Source organism: Natrix helvetica (assembly GCF_964273705.1).
Source record: "Natrix helvetica genome assembly, chromosome: 7".
NCBI lineage: Eukaryota > Metazoa > Chordata > Lepidosauria > Squamata > Natricidae > Natrix > Natrix helvetica.
The window spans coordinates 65,088,692-65,108,126 of NC_138558.1; the positions used below are offsets into that span (position 1 = coordinate 65,088,692).

The 19,435-nt window shown below is 41.4% G+C and overlaps 1 protein-coding gene across 6 annotated transcripts in view; it reads left to right on the plus strand.

Annotated features, from left to right (window-relative positions):
- The window catches only part of LNX1 (ligand of numb-protein X 1), a 181,817-nt gene that overhangs the window by 38,666 nt on the left and 123,716 nt on the right, over positions 1–19,435 (plus strand). Inside the window, exon 1 of one of the 6 annotated variants that reach the window (XM_081959293.1) lies at positions 14,391–14,529. The exons of 1 other annotated variant lie outside the window; for it this stretch is intronic. The gene's annotated coding sequence lies outside the window, so the exon portion shown is untranslated. Of the gene's footprint in view, positions 1–14,390; positions 14,530–15,305; positions 15,621–15,939; positions 15,961–19,435 lie in introns of those variants that run through there. 4 more of the 6 variants (XM_081959297.1, XM_081959292.1, XM_081959291.1 and 1 more) reach the window with 4 other exon arrangements.

The window sequence follows — 19,435 nt, forward strand, 5'->3', positions numbered from 1 at the left end:
AACGGAAGGGTAGAATGCTTTTTTAAATAGGTTTTTATTGGAAGAAACTGTAGTATTAACCGTGCATTATAGAAACCGAAGGGGTTCAGTGGCTAAGACACTAAGCTTGTCAATCAGAAAGGTTGGCAGTTTGAATCCCTAGCACCACGTAACGGAGAGAGCTCCCATTACTTGTCCCAGCTTCTGCCAACTAGCAGTTCAAAAGCACGTAAAAATGCAAGTAGAAAAATAAGGACAACCTTTGGTGCAAAGGTAACAGCGTTCTGTGCGCCTTCGGCGTTTAGTCATGCCAGCCACATGACCACAGAGATGTCTTCGGACAGCGCTGGCTCTTTGGCTTTGAAACAGAGATGAGCACTGCCCCCTAGAGTCGGGAACGACTAGCACATATGTTACATTTATAGAAACCGAATGAAGGGTATATCATTTACAAAAGAAAAACAAAGAGAAAACAAAATGAAATATTAACATATATACTGGTAACAATAGTCATAATATAACATAATAGTTTGGCTCAATTTCTTCTTTATATTAGCGTATTCATAATATTTATAATTATAAACCATCTTTATATTTAATTCATAATACCTTGTTTCCCCGAAAATACGACCTGTCCTGAAACTAACGCCTTGCCACATTTTTCACGTTGGCAAAAATATAAGCACACTCCTGAAAATGAGCCCCCTGGACAAACCCCCTCCCCCCTGGCCAGGCAGAGCACCGCTCACCGACCTAGCGGTATCCCGAAGGCACCAAGCCACGGGAGCCGGGGGGGAGGAGACTCTCTGTCTGGAAGACTCTCTGTCCGGCAGCCGGCCCACAACCATAGAGCGCACTCCTAGAGCGGCCGCTGCTGGAAGACGCGGCAGCCGTATTTTGGAGTTTGGAAGCCGGAGAAGAAGTTATGCTCAGAGCATGGCAGGGGTGCAACAGGCGCTCGCGCAACCCTCCCCTCTCCAGCCAGGCAGAGCTCCATGCACTGACCTAGGGGGTATCCCGAATGTGCCAAGCTGCGGGAGCTGGGGAGCAGGCAGAACTCCATGTGCCTTGGCACCTTAGGGATACCCCCTAGGTCAGTGAATGGCACTCTGCCCGGCTGGAGAAGGGGTTTGCCGGGTGGTTGCTCGTGAGCGTGGTCACCTCATGGCTGCTTCGCCCCTGAGGCTGTGCCCGGCTCTTCAGGAGCCAGTTCACAAGGGAGCAGCTGCCCAGCAACCCCAAAACAATAAGCCCTCCCCCCATAATAGGCCCAAGGCCATATTTTGTGGGGCAAAAGAAAATAAGAACCTGTCTTATTTTCGGGGAAACACAGTAGCACTAATCTTTCTTCATCTAATTTCTACCTCTTATCTCTAACCACTCATAAAATCTATTCCATATCAAGCAATATTCTGTGTCTTCATTGTTTTTTATTTTTAAAGTCAATTTATCCATCTCTGCACAGTCTAACATTTTCCGAATTACATCTTCATCTGATGGAGCATTCTCATTTTTCCAATATTGTGCAAATACAATCCTTGCTGTTATCAGTACACGCAAAACTAAATATATAGTCCCTTTATCATAACCCTCCGGCATTATACCCAATTTTCTTTTGTAAATGAATACCCTGACAATACACTGTATTCAAAATGTTTATTAAAAAATAAAAAAAGAAAAAAAAGAAACCGAATGAAGTGGGTTTCTAAAGCTGGTGGATTCTGAGAGAGAGAAGAGTTATATTTTTTAAAAGTTAGATACTGTGGAAATTGTTTTGAAGGACAGTGAGTGCGTTATGTAGTGGACTAATTGTAGGTCCCTTTGGGGAGAGGGGGCGGTATAAAAATCTAAATAAAAGTAAAGTAAAGGAAGAAAATGTGGTACAAAAAACAAACAAACCCCAATCTGGAAGCACCTTTTCCAACCCACAAATTTCATAAACATTTAATTTAAAAAGGTAACATCTTTCATGAGCTGCAGCTTCTTCTATGTCTTGTAATAAAATTCATTAGTCTGAGGAGATGTTCCAGGATTTCTTTCAGTTTGGTGGCTTAAAGTAATTCCTTCATTCCGTGGTGGGATTCAAATTTTTTTACTACTGGTTCTGTGGGCGTGGCTTTGTGGGCGTGGCTTTGTGAGAGTGGCAGGGGAAGGATACTGCAAAATTCCCATTCCCTCCCCACCGCTTCCCAACTCCGTTCTCCTGTTCAGGGCAACAAAAGAAGATCACCTGGGAGGCAGTGGTGGACAGCCTATTTGCTGGTTCTCCAAACTATTCAAAATTTCTGCTGCTGGTTCTCCAGAACTTGTCAGAACTGGCTAAATACCACCTCTGCCTTCATTGTTCCTCCCAGACCATCCCCATGTATTGCTTTCTGACTTAATAATATAAATTTTGGGCTCAGTTGTGGTCGTACCAGAGGTGGGTTGCTCCCGGTTCGGCCCAGATTCGGTAAACCAGTAGTACCGCTGACAGGAGACTCTGCCCACCCACCTGGGTGCTTCTATGCATGTGCAGAAGTGTTGCGCCCGCGTGCAAGTGAACTGTAACCCACCACTGGGTTGTACGTTGAGGATTACCTAGTAGTTCCCTTTGCAATATGCCAAAGTAGCTTCTGCTAGTTAGACATCACTGAGGGTGTCATATTGCGCTTTCTTTTCTCGCTTAGGACTAAAAGTTCTTTGGTTAAATCAGATGTCATCCAGCTATGTAATATTCAATATTTTTATTTAACACACCCCCATTTCTAAATATCTGTGTTAAAGTATAATTACCATCAGACCTAGCCACAAGGATTACTGCCCAGGGGTCATGGGGATGTATTTATGAAGGGCAGAAGTTGGGGAACTGAGGAAAGAGAAAAAATGTTTATAAGTATGCAAAATCTTTCTCCCTTCCCTCCCTCCCTCCCTCCCTCCTTCCCTTCCCTCCCCTCTCTCTCTCACACACACATTTATTCCTTGGGCTGGAAACAAAGTACAGGAAAATTACAGTCCAAAATAAATTCTCCTTTTGAAACTCTCTTTTGATCTCTGTGGGTTGTTGTTGTTTTCTCTGCCGCCTTGTGACGTTTCAAAACCTTCCAGCTATGTGTTTTGTGTGTAAGCGTGCATATGTGTGTGATCAAACTTGAAGTCTCAAAGTCGTATTCATAGATCGTGATTAGTCAGTTTTGAAGGTTTCTGTGCACGTCGAACCCCTAAGTTTTTTTTATGAAGAAATGAAAAACCATTTTCCTGGATGTATTTTTTGCGTATGAATGAGAAATGACTCCTGACAGTCCAATCATATTCTTTATTTTTCATGCTGATTGAATCGATAGATTTGAACCCAAACTAGCTGATGGCAAACATTCCTCCACACAACTGTTCTCAAAGGCAAAAAGTAAAATTTCTTTATAGCTGTAGAGAAAAGGATAGGGGAAAGATGTGTCAAAGTTGGAGAGATGGCAGTGGAGCGTCACAATTCATTCCCTGTTCCTTGTAGACATGCACAATGCATTTACAAAGGGGCAGAGGCCAACTTGCCAGTCTCGATCCTTCTGTTTTGACCTAGGCTTCCCCAAAAAGCACGAGTCAGAGTCCTGGTCCCGACAAAACCCCTTTTCTTAAACGAATGTGAATTCCTCTCATTCACATTCAGCAAGGCCTAGCAAACTGTCTTTCCAATGAATATTTATGACTACAGACCTTATCTATCTTGGAAAGATGCCATATAAATATTTTCCAAATAAGGTGCTGTGTAAGGAAAGGCTGGGCACAGAGTCTCTGAGATTCATGGACAGATCTTCACACTCCTGAAACGAATCTAACGAACGAACGAATGAATTGTTTCCTGCAAAAGCCCACTCCCCTTTCGCTCCTCTTTTATTTCCTATGGGAGGGGTCAATCACCTTCCACCTGTGACTTTATTCCTAAGTCTACCGTGATTCCTGGGTTGTTCTTTTCTTCTGGCAGCTCTGCGCATGCGCACACTGGGAACAGGCTCCAGCTGTTCCTCTGCCTCACTGCTGTCTAGCTCCATAGGCACCTGATCACTACCAGACAGCCTCAGCCCAATGTCTACCTCCAATGCAGAGCCCTCATCAGAGCCTTCCCCAGACTCCAGGACTGGCCCATGCTCCTGCCCAACCTCCTCACTGTTCGACTCTGCTGCCAGCTTTGCTAGCCATTGGTGGGCCACAACTCCTTCCTTCCCACGTACACAGCTGTATTCAGCTTTGCTACACCTTCATCCAGCTCCCCACAAACCATGTCCCACTGCAAATATTTACCCAATGCTAGTATGGTAAAGCATCAGCAATAGCGTACAATAAATATTTTCCACATTTATAAAAGTGTGTCAGTCTTCATGAGCAATGTATTTTAATAAAGCCTGATGTGACTGCTATTGTTATTATTGTGTTCAGGCATTCTAAGAGGAACCAGGGATGCAGGTGTTAAAAAGAAAGAACCACAAAAGTGCCAGCCATGGGCTTTTTTTCTAAGTAGCCAATAAATGTCTAAACTGTTTATCAGAGTTACAGTGCCCTTGCCCTATTTTCAAACCTAGAGTTTTGTTTCTTTTTTAATTTCAGTTGGGAGTTAATGTGATGTTTTTTAAAAAAAATAATGAAAGTTGTTGAACCCCCTTTTAATTACTCCAGTGCAGAAGTGTGCTTGTCAGTTCATAACACAATGCAAAACAATTCGTTCTCACTGCTCAAACTGGGTGGCTCTGAAAGGAGACTGCTTTGGAGACATTGGAAAAGAGCAAAATGCCACAGGAAATCTGCTCTTAGTTAACCAGTTTTGGAGCCTGGGGAGGGGGGGGTAGTGAGTTTGAACATAACTAGAAGTAAAAACAATATATTTAAACAAGCCCCGAGCAGAGACTTCTTTTGGAAAATGTTAACAATTGTTTTGTGTTGAGGAATGTAACACTTTTCATTAAATGTTGTGTTTCCAGGAATCCAGAATATTTTCCAGTGTTTTTCTTCATGGCACAAGAGGCCCAACCACAATATTAGCAGTATAGTAATATGACGGGAGTCAGACATATTGGGGGAAAGAATATTAGGTTTCTCCTACAACTGTCTATCAACATTCAACAAAGTCCAGCGCTCTCTAGTGATCAAACTATATAATAGCAGTATCCACATAGCCTTTTGGAAATATTATAGGGAGCTAAATAGGCCTTTTCCGGAATCACAGAGGTTGGAAGACTCACAAGGCATAATTTATTGAATGCGGCCTGTGGTATAAACTAGATTTAATGGACACCTAGTTCACCATATTACATATAGTGTCTTGTAACATGCTAACCGTTTATGCTCCCCTGGATCTATTGAATGCTTCTATCCCTTCTATCCCTTTAAATTCTTTCAGATTCTGATAGATAGATAGATAGATAGATAGATAGATAGATAGATAGATAGATAGATAGATAGAGATAGATGATAGATAGATAGATAGATAGATAGATAGATAGATAGATAGATAGATAGATAGATAGATAGATAGATAGATAGATAGATAGATGATAGATGGATGGATGGATGGATGGATGGATGGATGGATGGATGGATGGATGGATGGATGGGAGAGAGGGGGAAAGAGAAAGAGAGAGATATACTGGTAGAGCTAGATGAGGGGGGAGAGATAGAGAAATGGATGGATGGACGGATGGACAGATGGATATATAGAGATAGAGAGATATAGAGATAGGTAGGTTAGAGATAGGTAGGTAGGTAGGTAGATAGATAGATAGATAGATAGATAGATAGATAGATAGATGATAGATAGATAGATAGATAGATAGATAGATAGATAGATAGATAGATAGATAGATAGGCAGGCAGGCAGGCAGGCAGGCAGGCAGGCAGGCAGGCAGGCAGGCAGGCAGGCAGGCAGGCAGGCAGGCAGGCAGGCAGGCAGGCAGGCAGATATAGAGATAGATATATTCATGTATCATTTATATCTTCTAGATTTTCATTTTTATGTTTATACGTGTAGGCTGACATATCCTCTCTGCTTTTTTAATGACTGTACCCCTCCCTCCTTATGCTGGTCTATGGCCATAATAAAGATTTGGTCTGAAGTTGATTTATATTACAGAGATGATCACAAACATCATTGCCTACAAATGTATTTTTAAGTTTGCAATATAGAGCTGCTTTTAGGTTCCCTACTGTGGGCATTCAATATTTTCCCACAGAGAGAGATAAGAACAGAGAAGCAGTTGGCCTTCACCGCCATCTGTTTATGAATGGTTTCTCCTACACAGAGGGCCGAAAGACTAGCTTCTTTTTCTCCTTCCCTTTCACTAGCCTCCCTAACGAAAAGATTTGGAAACCGAAAACTATTTATAAAACTTCCAAATTGCCTTTTGGATGGTTTTTTTTTTTTAAGTTTCCCCTATTTCCTTTACTTTTTAGAGCATTGCTATATCTGATCTAAGGAAAGAATAACACTGTTGTTATTATTACCAAATAAAACTCAAGGGACAAATCACGAAAGAGAGCAGTAAAAGATCCCATTAAATCCAGTAATATTAATACAAATCCCGTCATTCTGGGTGTAGTTCATTTCCGACCAGCATCAACTCCAACTCCAAAGGGCGAGGCAAGGTTAATAATACAAAACAGTAATTAAAGAAAGACAATTACTTTGTGGTAAACCTTCCACTCCCTGGAGTTTTATTTATTTATTTATTTTATTTATTTCATCAAGCATGTATTAGATAACGTACTATATATAAGTATAAACCAGTGGTGAAATCTAAAAATTTTTCCTGCCGGTTCTGTGGACGTGGCTTGGTGGGTGTCATGTGACTGGGTGGGTGTGGCTATGTAGTCATGTGTGACTGGGGGATCAAAAGGCAGAAACTCACTTTAACTGCTGGAGCAGGGGGTTGGACTAGTTGACCTCCAGGTCCCTCCAGCCCTAAATTGCTATGCTCTTTCAAGGTATCCTCTGCAGCTGCATCTAGCGCCACGTTTGTGGTTTTTCCTCCCTCTCCTTTTTCCTCCCTCTCCCTCTCTCTCTTTCTTTCGCAGCACCCCCCCCCCCCCGGCTTTTTAAAGCATCTTTTTCCTGTCTATGTGGCCGAATTGGCAAGAAAAAAATGCTTTAAAAAGCGGGGGGAAAGCAATCCTCGGAAGCTTTTCTTTTTACTACCGGTTTGCAGAACCAAGGACAATAATCCCTATTGGTTTGGCCGAACCGGGCTGAACCCGGAGGATTTCACCCCTGGTATAAACATGATTTGAATACATCAAATGGATACGAATAAGTGGGGACAGTAGGACAGAGCCGGTAGGCATGATGGTACGTTTATGCACGTCCCTTACAGACCTCTTAGGAATGGGGTGAGGTCAACAGTAGACAGTCTAAGGTTAAAGTTATGGGAGTTTGGGGAAGTAACAACGGAGTCAGGTAGAGCATTCCAGGCATTGACCACTCTGTTGCTGAAGTCGTATTGTCTGCAATCGAGTTGGGAGCGGTTTACCTTAAGTTTGTACTGTATTTTTCAGAGTATAAGACACACCTTTTTCCCTCAAAAAAGAGGCTGAAAATCTGTGTGCGTCTTATACACTGAATACACCATTTTGTTGCCTCCTGACTCCCCACCCCCTTCACCAAAATGGCCGTGCATAGCCTTTAGGAGGCTTATAGAGTGCTCCTGGGGGCTAGGGAGGGCAGAGATGAACGAAAAACAGGCAGTTTTCTGCTCAATTTTGCCCCCAGTCCCCAGGAGCACTCTATAAGGCTCCTAAAGGCTATGCATGCCCTTTTTTATTTAAATGGGCCTGTTTTCGAGAAAAGTGGGTTGTTTTTGGGAGGTCTGCAGAGTGCAAAAACTTTTTCTTTTAATTTGCCTCTTCAAAATCTTGGTGCGTCTTATACCCTGGTGCATCTTATACTCCAAAAAATACGTTATCTATTGTGTGCTCCGGTGTTGTTGTGGTTGAAGCTGAAGTAGTCATTGACAGGAAGGACATTGTAGCAGATAATTGTATGTACTACACTTAGGTCAGACCAAAGGCAGCATAGTTCTAAGTTGTCCAAGGCCAACATTTCGAGCCTGGTGGCATAAGAGATTCTGTTGTGAGCAGAGGAGTGGAGGACTCTTCTCGTGAAATATCTTTGTTGTGTATGTTTAGCTCAAACATTATGCGCTCGTAGTTTGTATAGCAAATGACACTAAGGTGACCAACTTTTTTACAATGAAAAGGAGGACAAATAAATTGGAAAAAATATATCGTAAATAAAAGAAATATTTTATTCATTGCAACAATAATACACTAAAATATGATATATGCATAATAAAAACATTTGCAACATTTTATATTGTAATTATGCTTACATGCCTGTTAATTATTATTTAAATGAGTACTTTTCCATTGAATTAATATTTTTTGTCAATGTATCATCTTCTAACAATATATTGGAAATATCTGAACAAGAAATATCCTTCATATGGAATTTTACGGCAAGTGCTGCAGCTAGAGTATCAACATTCAATCTCGATTTTTCACTTGTCGAAAAATCATTGGCAATTGAAAAAAACTCTTTCAACTGCTGCATTAGTTCCAGGGCAGCACAACGTAAATTGAACAAGTATAAATAAATGTTCACATGGAATATGTTCATTTTTGAAATGGCTGAAAATATCCAACCATCTTTTATCAATTTCAACATATTGATTTTCCCATTGTATTAATTTTTCAGAATTTAAATATACATTCAGTCTTCTAATTTCTTCAAAGAGACAATTGTCGTCTATTTTAATGTCTAGCATTTCTTTAGATAAAAATTCAACAGAAGATTCAATATCTGTTCAATATACTTGCGATGAAGTAAAAAAAACACCATTAAAAACTGTTTAATAAAATATGTCACATAACGCGCAACAGATTAGCCTTCAAATATCAAAAAGGAGGACATGTAGGAGGACACTTTTCGAGGGAGGACAGAACTTACAAAAGAAGGACTGTCCTCCCTAAAGGAGGACGGTTGGTCACCTTAATGACACACCCACTTGCTGCCCGTTGTAGTGCCTTTTGGGACTACTTAATGTTTCTTGACATTGGCCCATGGTATTGCATCAAGTGGTCCTTAAGAGCTTAGGTTGCCATTAAAGATTCTGTCTTTACTACCCTGTAAGATTGGCTTTTATACAAATCTATACATGGATTTTTATTGGAATATAAATTCGAGGAGGAACATGTCAAAGAAACTATGATTGCTTGGGTGAAAAATGTTGTTTATAATGTGGAATTGGCTAAGTGGGAAAAACTTTGGATACTTAATTGGAAACTAACATTGGCTACAGCGTATAAAGAAAATCTTTATGTTCTACAGATGGCATCTCCCCACAGCACGGCTCTCCAAAATGTTTAAAAATCTGGCCCCAAATTGTTGGAAGTGTAAAAAAAACACCAGGCACTTTTTATCATATGTGGTGGACATGCAAGGAGGCCAAAAGATATTGGAAAATGATTCAATCATGGTTGGAACAAATGGTGGGAGACCAAATTTTGTTTAAACCAGAAATTTTTCTCCTAGGCATAATATCGGAGGGGTTTAAGAAAATGTACTCTATCTAATTATACATGTACTAACTGCGGCATGCATAACTTATGTGCAGTATTGGAAAAAAGAAAATACACCATCAGAGCTAGATATAATCAGAAAAGTGTTGGTCTGTGCGGAAGCAGATAGGCTCACTCTTGAACTTAAAAATAAAGGGGATTCAGAATATTTTGAAGTCTGGAACAGATTTTATGATTGGTATAAGACAAGGTGACAAGACTGGAACAAACTGTATATATTGTGATTGGACAGAAGGATAGATAATGCACTTAAGTAGGCTAATAGTTAATGGTTGAGACTAATTGTGTATAATGTGAATGTATGGTCACTTCAATTCTGCGGTACTGCATTGTTTTAAATGTAAAAATAATAAAAATATATTTCAAAAAAACAAAAAAAATGGCTTCCACTGATTTGGAAAGAAATTGTACTTCTTGTTTGGATTATCTTCTTTCTAACGAACTTGTTTTATTTCTAGTCTTCCAGAATAAAAAGGGATTAAGGGTTGAGTAAAGTACTAGTTGTGTGAAATTAATGTAACAGTAGTCTGCTTCCTCCTCCTCTTCTTTTAGTATAATTTTATTTATAAGATAAGATAATAGATATAAGTATAAACATGATTTGAGTACATGAAATTGATACGAATAAATGGGGACAGTAGGACAGAGACGGTAGGCACATTGGTGCTCTTATGCATGCCCCCTTACAGACCTCTTAGGAATGGGGTGAGGTCGGCAGTAGGCAGTCTAAAGTTAAAGTTTTGGGGGTTTGGGGAAGAAACTACAGAGTCGGGTAGAGCATTCCAGGCATTGACCACTCTGTTGCTGAAGTCGTATTTTCTGCAATCGAGTTGGGAGCGGTTTACCTTGAGTTTGTATCTATTGTGTGGTCCGGTGTTGTTGTGGTTGAAGCTGAAGTATTCATTGACAGGTAGGACATTGTAGCAGATAATTTTATGTACTACACTTAAGTCGGATTGAAGGCGGTGTAATTCTAAGTAGTCTAAGGCCAAAATTTTCAAGCCTGGTGATATAAGGTATTGTTTTCTTCTTCTTCTCCTCCACCTCTAGAGTTTTTCCTCAACATATTGGTGTTTTTCTTCACATTAACTCTGACCAATGACGTGCGGTGAGGTTTATGACTGGTGAGGCTGGTGACGTCATCAAACCGCGTGGTTGCTCCAATCGCATGGGCGCAGCCCAAACGGAGAAGTTTCTCTTCTCAGAAATGTCAGAAAGGGACAGACAGGCTGCCGCAGCTCCACTAAAAAGACATTTCTGAGAAGAGAAACTTCTCCTTTCTCCTCCTTCCCCCCTCCCCTTCTAGCATTGATGATGTTACCTAAGCATTTTTTGCATCGGGCGAGCCCGGGATCCTTGCAAGAGGAATGGGACCACGTGTGCAGGCAGCTCCTCAGCAGCGCACAGCCTCAGATTAGCACAGCCGCGATCCCCTTTCCCTGCACACGTGGTCCCATTCCCCTCCTTCCTAAGCCAACATGAAGGGGACCGCGGCTACGCTGATCTGAGGCTGGCATTGAGGAGCCGCCTGCACACGTGGTCCCATTCCCCTTGCAAGGATCCTGGGCTCGCCCGATGCAAAAAATGGCGAGATCGGCATACTCGGTGCTGCTGCTGAGATGTCCAGGGAGGCTAAACCAAGCTGCGTGCCTCTCCCAGCCACTTTCACGGCTTTCCGGAGTAATTTTTTTAAATTTTCATTATAATTATTATAATTTTTTTTTAATTTTCATGATGAGAGCGGTGAGGCTCTGCCTCCCCTGCCTCCCCTGACTGCACGTCACTGACTCTGACTGTTTGCCACATGATGACATTGATGATGATGTGCCGTGCATTTGGCACCAACTCTTAGTATTTATGGAGATTGTCGGTCATCCAGGTCATGGTTGTCCCAAAAGTACTTTTTCAAGAGGCAACCGGACTTTCTGGTTTTTCTTTGAAGATGTTTCACTTCTCATCCGTCTCCTCCTCTCCTTCTTGGAGGAGAAGCAAAATGTCTTCAAAGAAAAAAACGCAGTCCAATTGCCGCTTGAAAAAGAACCTTTGGGACACCAACACTTAGCAACCACACACACACACATATACACACACACACACACACACACACACACACACACACACACACACACACACACACACACACACACACACACACACACACACACACACACACACACACACACACACACACACACACACACACACACACACACACACACACACACACACACACACACACACACACATATATATATATATATATATATATATATATATATATATATATATATATATATATATATATTTCCAGAAAGCTGTCCCTAACTTTGTTCTTCAGGTGCTCTGATGGTGATAGAAATAATAAGAATCAAGCCCAAATAAGAGAAAAGTTACAATTTGTCAACCATTTTTTAAAACTAAACAACCTTCTGATTAAAAATAAGGGATGATTGATTCATATACTTTTAATGGGAGCCAACATCTGTAGTTTTTTTTTTAATAGCAGTAGATGTGGCAGCTTCAGTCAGAAACCAGTGGGTCATATCCTCAGTTCATACATTATATTAGACCATGGTTTATTTTTCAAAACTTTCACGGTTTGATTTAAATCACTCTCTGGGTTCACACATTATGACAGCGATGGCTAACCTTTTTGTCATTCAGTGGTTGGTTTCGGATCCCGTTCCAACCGGTATGGTTGGAACGGGCCCGGTGGCATTCACATGGTGTCTTAGCACCTCTGCAAGCCTCCACGATGCTCCAGCTGCTCAGCAGAGCATCGCACAGGTGCTTTATGCGCCATGCGCAGAAGCCACAAAGACTTAAAAGACTGGTAAGGAGCTCAGGTGGGTGGGTGGGCCCTCCGGAGCACCGTACCAAAACGGTATCCGGTGCTCCAGGCAGGCTCCGGTACGCCTGTACTGGGGCGTACCACCGGCAACCCACCACTGCATTGTGTGCTGAAAGTGCATGTGCATGTGTGACAGGGTGCGCGAGCATGCCCACACCCATAATGCAATGAGCCTGTGACATCCCCCGCTTGCCCCACCCCCTGCGCATGCACGCACAACACCCCACGCTGTTCCCGCCTCCCTGCGCATGCACCCACACACCCCTGCGCCCCTTTTTGGACCTAGCAGGCCTCCCTGCAGTCTCCTGGGACCAAAACTGGGCAAATGGGGGTGCCACACACCCCTGCACATTGCATGCGCCCCACCCCCGTGCATGTGTGGCAGAAACTCAAAAATCAGCTGACCGGCAGGAGGAGCGTGCGCATGCGCAGTGGAGTTGAACTGGGGCGACAGCTTGCGTGACCGCAGAGAGAGCTCTTTGTGCCACCTGTGTGGCATGTGTGCCATAGGTTTGCCATCATAGCATTATGAAAAGGCATAAATATGAATGTACTTGGCCTGGACTTTTCATCCCTCATGGAAATGCAGATTCCATATCTTCCATCATGCATCATGGCATGTTACTTTCATGGATTAATGAGATGATCTTAGGTTGTTATGGTGTCATCATTTTGGTCTTCAGTTTACTCTTACTCATTCCCACTTACACTAAACAATTTCTGTTTATTCCTTCAGCTGTTCTTCATCAGCTCTCCTCAATGTATTTCTGACCTGAAGAAGAGGAGAAAGCACATATTGAGCATCTCACCAAATTCAGCTTTCGCCTATTGCATCCTTCGGATATGTTGAAATCAGACTATATTAAAAGGAATCCAAAGATAGGCAGGCCTGGTCTTTAAACTGATGCCCGTGTGGTGATCTGCCCAAATCTGAAGGTTTGAAGGATTAGTATTTCTCTTATAACTGAATCTTACGCGTAAGATCATGCTTGGATACTTGGCTGCCCTTGAGCCTATACTAGACGTCTTCTAATCTAGGGTAGGAAGTTAGCACCCACCCCTCTCCAAAAAAATGAAAAATTTTAGGACATATTAATAAGAGCAGAATATTTCACCTAAAAGGGAGGCAGAAACTCACCCTCCCCTCTTGATCAATGGGCCATTAAGCCTTGACAATGGGCGTATTAAGGCCTAGTAAAACAGTCCCATGATAAGTTTCCCCAATAAATCAAAGGGCCCCCCTGGAGGGGGGGAGAGGTGGTTAGTTCTGCTATGTTAACCCTTACATTAGTCTCTTTTCAGGAAACATTTTTCTTCTGAGGAGAGGCCGCCTGTCAGGCCTGTTCCTTTTGGATCTTTGGCCTGCCACACTTCTATTATTCTACTATGCCGTTTCTATAGTGGGGAATTGGGAGGGGGGATGATATGGAGTAGAATGTTATGTAGCCAAAATAAAATTCCTTTCTAGATTTGCAAGGTCATCCTTTATCTTGGCACCTCTGGGCCTAACCGGAACTGAATGGGTGGAACTGCCAGCATGGAAGATTGGACCATGTGATGGTCTTGTGGGTGTAGGGGCAAGATCATGAACTTTAACTTGGATGTTGAAAACTGGGAAGCTTCAGATTCGGGTTTTCACAGATGTGCCAACATGGGAAACTTTGTGCAATACTTTGCCTTGGACTCTGATTTAATTTTGGATGCTATTTGGAACTCTGACACTGAGCCAGTCTATTCTACATCACAAAGATCTACCTCCTTCAGGCAGAACCATAGGAGGAATTGCCCAAAGCCCCTTTATTATATCATCACCCAGCAAGGCTCAACCAAGCGTGGGACTCAGGACAGCCTACAGAGTTGCCCCTGCATGGCCCCATGGGAGTCTGACAACCAATCAGAATACGAGCTCAAATTCAAAAGCCCAGAGAGGGCATAAACCCAGGCACTCTCAGGATCTCTGCCCCTTTCTTTGCCCAGGATCTCAAACCATGTGGTCCTGTCCACCATTAAAAACCATCTTTCCAAGCAGTCTCCATGTTTCCAGTGTCTTTCTCCCCACTTGGATCTGAACCCAGGTGAACATTTCTTCCAACACTAGTATGGTAAGTAGCAGCCCCTTAAACATTTACACGCCTTTGTTTATACCATCCAAGTAGCTTGGTGTGATTTTTAACACATTTGTATTACTGACAACTAAAGAATCCACATCAACAGGTTTGATTGCAGGAACAGACAGTTTACCTTTTGGGGGGATTAATTTTTAACTGTTTTCAAACTAGGTCAGCAAGTCTAAAGTAAAATATTATCTTACATCAGGGGTGTCCAAACTTGGGAACTTTAAGACTTGTGGACTTCAACTCCCAGAATTCCTCAGCCGGCATGGCTGGCTGGGGAATTCTGGGAGTTGAAGTCCACAAGTCTTAAAGTTCCCAAGTTTGGACATCCCTGTCTTACATCTTTGAGGGAGTCCCAAGGTACTTCGTACTTTTGCTTTTAATTGGAGTTAGGTAAATGAGCCAGCCTTCTCTTTAAAACCCATGGGAAGTTCTTTGCAATTATTCAAGATATAAAATAAGTCTTGCTTGGGGGGAAAAAAACTTACACGTGACGTTAACGCAGGGGTGTCCAAACTTGGCAACTTTAAGACTTGTGGGCTTCAACTCCCAGAATTCCCCAGCCAGCTCTGCTCTGCTGGCTGGGGAATTCTGGGAGTTGAAGTCCACAAGTCTTAAAGTTGCCAAGTTTGGACACCCCTGCGTTAAACATTACTAGGAAGTACACATACTGTCTCTTCCCTGGGGATTATGTCTGGTCAGGTGTGGCCGACTGTTGCTTTAAATCATTCAGGTAAAGTTTGTATTTCCAGCCTTGTGTGACGTCACACATTTCCTTGAGTCAATCACCCAATTATTATTTTTTCTTTCTTTCTTGCAAACATCAGATTAGAAGCCGCAAGTCCGGTTGGACATCTGTTAATGAACCCTGGTTTCTTCCCCTCCCTCCCCCTCTTCTCCCTCCCCCCACAGTCCCAATACTGTGGCTGGGAGAAATCTACATCTCTCTAAATCTATGCAGGAATTAAATGGTTTATGCAGATAACAAAGGTAAATTAAGCGGCGTTTGTTCCGACTTTCACTTAGCCTCACCAAGCCTCTGGCAAATGCAAAGAAGCTAATTTGCAACAGAAAAAAAAGTGAGTTATCCTGAGCAAGTCTTTGCTTGTTGTTGTTTTTTTTAAACAAAGGAGGAGAATAGAAAAGTTGTATAGCTATATAAATGGATAGTTCTGTTGTTTCGTACTGTTGGAAGAAATGTTGGTTTCAGTTCCAAGTGGGGAAAAAGACACTGGAGACATGGAGGCTGCTTGGAAAGATGGTGTAATGGTGGACAGGATCACATGCCTTGGAGCTCCTGGGTAAAAAGGGGAGAGATGCTGAGAGTCCCTGGGTTTTATACCCTTTCTGGGCTTTGAACTTCCTGGGGCACAGGACGAGTATCCTGATTGGTTGCTGTCAGAGGTCATAGCTAGCTTTGTAGGTGGTCTGTGTGCTAAGTTTGGTGGCAACTTGGTGGGTGGTGCAATGAAGGGCAATGAATTGCCTCTGCCTGAAGGAGGTAGATCTTTGTGATGTAGAATAGACTGGCTCAGGCCTTAATGCCCCATTGACAAAGCTGGTGTGTGTGTGAGTTTGTACCTCTCTGAATTTCTACTTCTCTTTTTAGGGGAAATATTCTGCCTTTTTAATATTTCCTAACATATTTCATTTTCCTAGGAGAGGGGTGGATACTAACTTCCTGCAGTATCCTTGCAGGACATTCTCTTACTAGGTGAATGAGTTTTTTTTAATGGTGGTATTTGAAAGTTTACAGCACTTGACTAGAAAATTTAACTCACTGGATACTGCTTCATGTATATTGACAAGAGAGAAAAGTTCAATGGATAAAGGTTGGAATTGAACAACTTTCATACAGATTCCTCTGCTAAATCCAGCTGAGATTACCTTAATTAGTATGTGAGTTAAGGCCTACTGGAATGCATCTGGATTATCCATGTTTTCTAGGGATAGCTTTAAATCCTCCTGTACGAATTCAGTGGCATTTTTTTCTGGACACCAGATACAATTGCATTAGTGTTACTCGCATTTGTTAAATTAATTGTCTTGTTGCAAATAACTTAATTCACAGTGATAACATTTACTGTTTTCCTAGATTTATGATTATTGAGTTATATGACTACACATATGAATACAGAATGCCACAGATGGTACACAAATATTTAACAGATTAACAGAGTTGGAAGGGACTGTGTAGGTCATCTAGTCCACAGCGCTGTATAGTAGAAGCCATTTTAAGGCAGTACAGTAGAAGCCATTTTAAGGCACAACAGGCTGTATCTTAACACACAACCTGAGGGTTGTTAGGGGTGTCTTACGCCCACATTATTTCTTTTCAGAGAATAAGTCATCTGTGTACCAAGTTTGGTTGAAATTGCTTGAGATGTTGACAAAACACTTACTCATTCCCCTGGCTCAGCTGATAAGGGAGGAGAGCTCGTGGCTTAAGAGGTCAATATAACAGCCTAACATGTAAAAACAGTCCAGGTTCGAATCTCAGTAAGGGTATGGCTAGCTGATGAGAGCTAAATAGCTTGAAATAGATCTACACTAGTCTCCCTTCATTTATTTATCAGCAAAAATGCAACACACACTATATTTAGGCATACCAGGGGTTGTAACACAAATACATGTATATATATATAGTGTGTGTGTGTGTGTGTAAGCAGCGGCCACGCACATGCACATTCCATTTACACAAGCAGCAGGCGCATGTGCCCTCCGCTTACACAAATGTGCGCCCGGCCTTGAGCCATTCAGAAGGGTGTCTGTGTGCGCATGCGCGCTTGCCTGCTGTTCGTAAGGAAGCATCCCCTCTTCCCCCTCTGGCCACAAACCTAGAAAGTTTGGGGAACTCTGATTTAGACTATTAGGTAATACCAGTAGTGGGATTCCAATAATTTAACAACCGGTTCTCTGCCCTAATGATTTCTTCCAACAACCAGTTCACCAAACTGCTCAGAAAGTTAACCGGTTCTCCGGTTGGCTGGATCCCACCACTGGTAAGCAGTATATGGTTATTTATAGAGAGATAAAATTAAGACCTTATTATATGAGAACTTTGAAAAGGAAGATTTTCTTTCTAAAAAAGAAAACCTCATAAAATGGCTATGATAAAACATTACATTTCTTTTATTGGATTGCGAAAATGTACAATGCAAAAGGCAACAACCCATCAAAATCCACGAGGATTTTTTTCCAGCTGAAGAAAATAAAAAACAAGTTATCTAAACTAGGTCCACATTTGATGTTCCTGCTTGACCTTTTCACATTGCCAAGGATCTAATCCTTCTCATTATAAAGACATCCCACTTATAGTAAATGCATGCAACATAGCATGTTATATACTTCTACAGCTGTGTTGTTTTTTTAAAGAACAGAATGTTCTCTTGTAACAAAAGAATTGCCCTGTCCTGCCTAAACAACTTCGATTCTATTTGCATGGAATACTTACTTTGATTAATTCCAAGGTAAAATCAGGTGAAGACGTCTTTTTGCAAACTCAGCTATCTCTTGTATGAATATTAACCTGGAGGGGAAAGGATTAAGACAGAGAGAGTGACTGACAGTAACTTTTTTGTCTTCAGATTTGTTAATAGGTGGTTACTAATCTATCTATCTGTCTGTCTGTCTGTCTGTCTGTCTGTCTATCTATCTATCTATCTATCATCTATCTATCTATCTATCTATCTATCTATCTATCTATCTATCTATCATCTATCTATCTATCTATCTATCTATCTATCTATTATCTATCTATCTATCTATCTATCTATCTATCTATCTATCTATCTATCTATTATCTATCTATCTATCTATCTATCTATCATCATCATCATCATTTAAATAATAAATAAATAAATAAATAAATAAATAAATAAATAATAAATAAATAAATAAATAAATAAATAAATAAATAAATAAATAAATAAATAAATAAATAAATAAATAAATAAATAAATAAATAAATAATGGTGTGTGTGTGCATGTTCCAGCATAACTCTGGAACACCTCGAGCAACTTCAACCAAACTTGGAACACAGATGACTTACTCTCTGGAAACAAATACTGTGGAGGTACTGTTAAGATACAGTCTGTTGTGCGTTAAAATGACTTCTACTGTACTGCCGTAAAATGGCTTCTACTGTACGGCGCAGTGGAGTTGCCATGGTAACGGCTTTACAGTGCTCCATAAGGGGGCTCTGGTAAGGGGAAAATCCAACATTAGAAATTACATTTGGTCTGGACATCTCCCCCCTATAAGAGAGAGGAGAGGGAAAGAAAAGGAAAGAGAGGAGAGAAGGAGAGATAGAGAGAGAGAGGAGAGGGAGGGGAGAGGGAGAGAGAGAGAAGGAGAGAAAAAGAGAGAGAAGGAGAGATGGAGAGAGAGAGAGAGAACGACACCCATTGGCTTTTATGCCTAAGGGAGGCTTTTTTGGCCTTTCTTTAATTACTATTTATGATAAAGATAAGAGTCCTCTTCTTAGGATGCTGCTTAATATCCACACCTTTGTTCACTTCTGTCAGCAGTATTATTTCTTCCAGGCTGTGTGGTTTTGTCTGTATGGTGTATATATGTATGTATGTATGTATGTATGTATGTATGTATGTATGTATGTATGTATGTATGTATGTATATATCCTAGGATTATCAGGCAGTCCCCATTTAAGTATAAAATCAGAGTTAACCTTGTTGAGCTTTTTCAAGTCAGCCGAGATCAACTAATCACAATTCCTTCAGGCCGTAACATTGAATCTTGTCTAGAAATTCAATCAGCATTTTGAAGTGAGCAGTGGAAAAATCAAGGGCAAACCACAGAGAGATAAATTATTCTTATTGTTAACACAAACCTTAGTTAATGAAGATCAATTACAACAGCGCAGCCATAACAGC